Source organism: Seriola dumerili, unplaced genomic scaffold (assembly GCF_002260705.1).
Source record: "Seriola dumerili isolate Sdu_G_001 unplaced genomic scaffold, Sdu_1.0 BDQW01000161.1, whole genome shotgun sequence".
Lineage (NCBI taxonomy): Eukaryota > Metazoa > Chordata > Actinopteri > Carangiformes > Carangidae > Seriola > Seriola dumerili.
In genome coordinates, this window is record NW_019174416.1 from 945123 (window position 1) to 951515 (window position 6393).

The 6393-nt window shown below is 37.8% G+C and overlaps 1 pseudogene; it reads left to right on the forward strand.

The window, feature by feature from the left end:
• Positions 1–3612: 3612 nt before the first annotated feature.
• LOC111226759 lies at positions 3613–6282 on the forward strand (annotated as a pseudogene).
• Positions 6283–6393: the final 111 nt, after the last annotated feature.

Here is a 6393-nt window from a genome sequence, read left to right on the forward strand (position 1 = left end):
CAGACAATGTAGCAGAGACCCAAGTCACAGTCTTATCCACTATACAGTAATGAGTTATGTTACATCACTCAGCTGTATAGAAGGAATACCCACACTGTACTTAATAACGCACAGAGTGTATTTTACACCATCACTAATCCATAGCTCACTTGCATCTCATGTGTTGTGAATCATAGTTTTAAATATAGCCATCCACTTGCAAGTGAGTAAGCGTATCTCTAGGATTTTGCACAACCTCTGAAATTAGCTCTGAAGTCGAAATGTATCTTTTAATGTTTGATTCAGTGTTTTTTATTCACTCTGCTGCTGAAAAACTCACTTGAGTCCACACCAACAGTTTCACATAATCCATATCCTCAAGGTTAAAGCTTACCCGTTTCAAAAGATCCTTTGTTTTTATTCAGGTTTTCAGATACAATATAAACAAATTTGCTTTCTATGTGCTGTTATACATTGTGCAATCTAGCAAATATATAAGAAACACACAAAGTAGTTTTCTATGTATTTTAATAAAACTAACACATCTGTTTCCTGTCTGAAATCTCCTTTGTGTCTCATCCTCTTGTTATTCCTGGAAATTATTCACAGTGGCTTTGTAGTTGTACTGGCCTAACATGTATACTGGACATACTGTTAAAAGAAAGTGCTGTGAAACCAAATTAATAGTGACAAATGGGCTGCCAAAATACTAAAGACAAGAAATGCAATATGGCTGTATGACTGTAATGGTCAGTCATTTGGGATATAACATGGTACTCCAATAATTCTAACTCAAATGTTTTTTAAATACTGTGTATGGTGCAAATATCCACCCTGAGACATGGTATCTAATCATCCTTGAATCAAGGTATTTACTGTAACTGTTTGGTGGTGAGGAATTGATTTTAAGATGCTAAGTGTCATACAGTATACATACTGTAGTTTAAAACAAACTTACAAATGTTCAGTGTTTGACGAACATTATAAATCAATAGTGGTGTTCATTTAATTGCACCTGATATTTTCTAGCCAGAATATGTCTTAGTACTAATGTGAATTTGAGCCAGTTACACTTTTTCCTGTTCATTTTTTTTTTTTTTACTATTTCAGTTTAGGGTTAGGGTGTGATTGTACATCACACTCACAATGTGATTATTCACTGGTGAAGGGAAATATAGCCCACCTATAATACTTTTCACTTTATACTGACAATTTCACATTCAATATAAAAGGAAAATCAATATATCAGCTTTGTTGCACTTCTTTTCTTGGTTTCAGTAGACATTTGTGGTGTTGACAAGCACTTTCTTTTAACTGGTTTTCCTTCGCTGTTGATGTAGCATTTTCCATAACCATATGCAGTGTTTTCTCTTTCACTGTACTGCATGTTTTCCCTTACGTATTAGACTTTCAGGGGCAGATACTGATGATACTGTTTGTTCAGATAATTTTCCCATTCTAAAGTGAAAAAATGGGAAAACAAATGAAAGGCCACGGTGGCAACATGTTAATGTTTTGCAAATGATATTCGATATGGAAAAGTATTATTCTACACTGTTAATGTAAATAATAAGATCAAATATTTGAGAGAACAAAAAACACTTTTAAAACATCACTTGTAACATTAAGATTTATCCAAACTCTTCACTATTTTGTAAAAATGACAAGATAAAACATGTCTGTAAGGTAATTATTTATAGTAGTAATGTAACATAGAGACTAATAGCAAAACATATATTTTAAAGAATATATTATGAGTATAAAGCATGGGACATGTTTATTTTTATAAACAAAAATATCAGACAATGTTCTCTCATCAGCACTTGAAAATTTTAACATTATAGTAAACATTTTCTGTGGTTGTCACTGTTCAGTTGCTTTGCTAAACTGTGTGGATTTGTCTATGTTTCATTCACACAATGAGCCCTCCATGGCTTAATCCATTGTTTCTTTATGTGCACCTATTCATTCCTGTTTTTATTTACTGTCAATGATCTTGTCCTCACTGTGGTCTTTTGTCTGTGTACAAAGTTAACTCATGTTTTAAGAGCAATAAAGTATATTATATAAACTCTTTCACAGAATTTGGAGATGACATTGCATGCAGAAAACTTGAAGTAGTGACAGGGTGTCCAGTAACAATGACTTCCCACAAATGATGTCATGTGAAAGATAGATAACCTAGAAAAGTCTCTCTTGCTGCTACCAGCAGGTTCTTATTGCTGTATTTGCTTCATTCATTTGCCTTTGGCACAAATTGATGTTGACTCAACAGTGCAAACGTCATTGACTTGACACAACACCAATGGTTGACAGTAAAATGGTTGTTTGGTGCTGACAGTTAAGATAAGTTTATTTAAAATGTTTGTTTTTTTTCTCTGGGTTATTAGTATTTGTGCTAAACAATGGAAAAGCAGATCGAAGCTGAGCCAACCAACAGCCAGAGGGCCTCTTTGCAAAAAACACTGCAGTAAATATTTATGTATGCACAAAAAAAAAAATATATCTATATTATATATATATTACAGTGAAAATACAACTGTCTGTGGATGTTGGCGATCTACAGTATAACACTCATAATTTTACACACAAGTCAAACCTCAACATGCAGTAATATGGCTACTGTGATAGTAGGCTATGAGTTTATTGACAGTAGACATGTTTGACATGTCACAGTAGGAAAAGCACAAATGTGTAAATAATAAAAAATAACGATGGCTGCTAACGATTAGCTGCCTCAGGTCAGGATCCTGGTTTCCTGGTTCATTCTGATTCACTGTCACACTGTCATGGCAAACTTTGACATTTGACTAAAACATAGAGTAGTAACATCTGTGCTTTTCTACTGTGCCAACAAGTTAAAGGTTTACTCTGAAAAGCCCCTATAATGAACTAGTAGTGCTGTTAAATGTATATTTTATTTTACCTCTTTTAGCGACTGTATTTCGGTGACACACATTTATTGTAGTCCAATAAATTCACTATGTGTCTCTGAGGTCCTGAAAGGAGTGCCAGGCATACGTCTGCAAAAAGAGGAAAGTTTTGATTTATGATAATGACTACAATAAGTGTAATGTGCAGTTCTGTTATCTCTCCACCTACTGTATGGACAGGCTAAATATTATCATTAATAAAATATATGATAGCCTACTATGAGCAGTGTAGCCGACATAAACACTGCAGTGTCCTCCACATGTCGGACAGGTGGTGAATATTCAGAGGACCCAAAGTTAAATATTGAAGCTTAGTGGAGACACGTCAACGGTTTACAAAACGTTAATGTTGCTTTACAGCCAATATACATGTTTTTTTATAATAAAAAAAATCATTTACTTAAGGCAATAACCTGGAGAAATGATTAAACTGCGGTTAAAGTTGATATGAGTAGGCTTGGCTTTTTCTCGGGATGTACCTTCTTTTTTTTTTTTACTTGCTTCTGTTCTTGGCTCCTCTGGACCGACGGAATGACGTTCATCGGCGCAGTACGTAAGTGAAAGCGTGCGCGCCGCCCTGGAGTGATAGCTGCACGCGTGATTGTGGGACATAATGGTGGATAGGTAGGGAACACACTTTAGCTCTGTAAGAGTAGCTCGTCAACTGTTGATCAATTTCCAGTTGCTGTCTTGACTCTTCGTCTCCCTCTGACTCGACAGTTGTTCCCTGCCGCTGCCAGCTTGGACTGAACGACGCCCTGGACCGCAACAAAATGCCTAATATCAAAATATTTAGCGGGAGCTCACATCCGGACCTGTCTCAGAAAAAGGCAGATCGCTTGGTCTCGAGCTGGGGAAGGTTGTAACGAAGAAATTTAGCAACCAAGAAAATGGTGAGTTTGTTATGTGTCCTGGCCGCTTTAAAGAAGCTTATAGTCAGAGGTGTGCCTAGTACGCAAATGTAAGCTAGCGACATTTATTTTAATTAGAAACGTGGTGTCACGATGAAATTGCCGCGCAGTGTTGTTAGGAACTTGTAGTCCACGCGTGGCTGAGAACTCATGTTAACTAACAACCAATCTGCTAATTGTTGAGCAACAAATCCACCTGAACTGCGTCATAAACAGAAATGATAATGTCTTGTCACATATCAAATTGAGACGTCATTTTTCTGACTCAGCATCCTTCTGTTTCCCCCAGTATAACCACTGTGCAGATCAAATCACACGTAGACACAGGCCATTGTTTACTCTGTGTCATCTATCTCCTGCCTGCCATAGTGACTTAGCTCCATGGCACTAAGTGCTGTTTGTCTTGTCACCTCTGTCCTCTGGCAGCGTGGAGATAGGGGAGAGCGTTCGTGGGGAAGATGTCTACATCGTGCAGAGTGGTTGTGGGGGAATCAATGAAATTTGATGGAGCTGCTGATCATGATCACGCCTGCAAGATTGCCTCAGCCTCCAGGGTCACGGCTGTATCCCCTGCTTTCCGTATGCCCGGCAAGACAAGAAGGACAAGGTGGGGTGAGGGATATCTGTCTATTACTTCTGTCATGCCATTTGCCATCCAGCATCATGACAAGAAGCCTGCAACCATGTCAATCAACAAAGACTCCACAAGGCATATTTGCTTCCTTTTTTTCCGTTTGTTTTTCCTTTCCCGTCTGTATGAGTTGCTGAATCAGCTGCTGCTCCCATCTTTATTCTTCCTGAGTAGCTATTTGCCTGTTATTACTCTCATTCCAAATCTCAATCATATTGCATGAATGGAATGTTTTGTATGTTTTACAACCAAATCAAAACCTTTTTATTCAGTAGAACTGGGAGATCTTTTGATATTGTGGATGCATGTCTCTTATAATGATAATTGCTGTATTGTAAAAGTATCCCAGAGCTGGGCCAAACATACATTTTGAATGTATTTAACTTGTTCTTGCAAAATGTAAACTGAACGCCTCTTCTGCTTAGTATTCATATTTACTATACTAACTGGTGGTTTTTGTAATATCAGCTGTCCTAGTTTATATTAAATACTGACTGAAAATATCAATGGTCATAAACAAAATATTTGTCACATTAAAAAATATTGAGGTCTAGACTGTAATATTTGACTGGTATAATTTTACTGAAAGGTTAAGCTCTCAGTTTAAGTGTTATTTTTAGAAATGAGCCACACTTGCCAGTTCACTTATTCATGTGACTGAAGAGATCTATTTTCATTGCAGAGCCGTGCTCCTATCTCTGCAAGTTGGTGGCCAACATGTTTTGTCAGTGTCAGGCGCTGACCATATTATCACCATGGACTTGCATGCTTCACAGATACAGGTGAGCAACACAAAAGCAGATCTAAACAGAAGTGCATTTTTAATTCACCAATCCTGCCATCAGTCCCTTTTGGGGAATATTTTTGGTTTGCATTCTAAACATGTCTGATTTTGAAGAACCTATATTAGAAACTGACTTTCCTGGCTTACATTTACCTACATGTTAACAAAGATAGTATAATGTTCCACTCCTGCAACCAGTCAGTTCAGCTGTATTATTTTTTTTCCAGGGCTTCTTTGATATCCCAGTTGAATAACTTGTATGCAGAGCCAGCTGTGCTGAAATGGATCAAAGAGAACATCCCTGAATGGAAAAACTGTACCATTGTCTACCTGATGCTGGAGGAGCCAAGAGGTATGCAGGCGCATTTACCATAGTCTTCTACCCTTGAGCATAGCTTACCTTCACCATATCTCCTCTAAAATTGACTTTAGATTACATTTTTGTTGACTGATCTCTGACAAGGCTCTAATTTGACGTGTACAGTTACAGTTTTATTCACTTGGACACGTTGACATTTTACTTTTCCTTTGCAGGGTCACCTCAATAGCAGACCGGCTGAATGTGGACTTTTGCTCTTATTCACAAAGAGAGGAAAAAGCAAATGAGGTAGACCGAATGGTTCTCGTCGGAGATGTGACAGACCGGGTCGCCATTCTAGTGGATGACATGGCTGAACACGTGTGGCACAATTGCCATGCTGCCTGACAAGTAAGCCTTTTTATTTGCCTTTTGTGTGGTAAATAAACGGCATAACAAAAGACTTGACCATAGGCAGGGCTACTGTGGTTACTATGGTGCTGATGTAAAAAGAGATCATTACTGAATTTCCTTTAGAGACCTGTTCCAGGATATATCCAGTGATGCACAATGAGAGTTTTAATGCATTTTACTGTTCTCTCCCCTAGACTAATTTCTGCTGGTGCCCACCAAGGTGTATGCCATCCTAACTCATGGCATCTTTTCTGGCCCAGCTATCTCAGCATCAACAATGCTGCTTTGAAGCTGTGGTGGTCACCAACACAATCCTCAGGAGGAGAAGATGAAATTGTCCCAAAATACAGTCAGGATACAGCATTTACTTTAGATTTATGTGAGGTTGCATATGGTTATTTTGATTATGTATTTATTGGACATGAAATAAGGAAGCTGTTTTT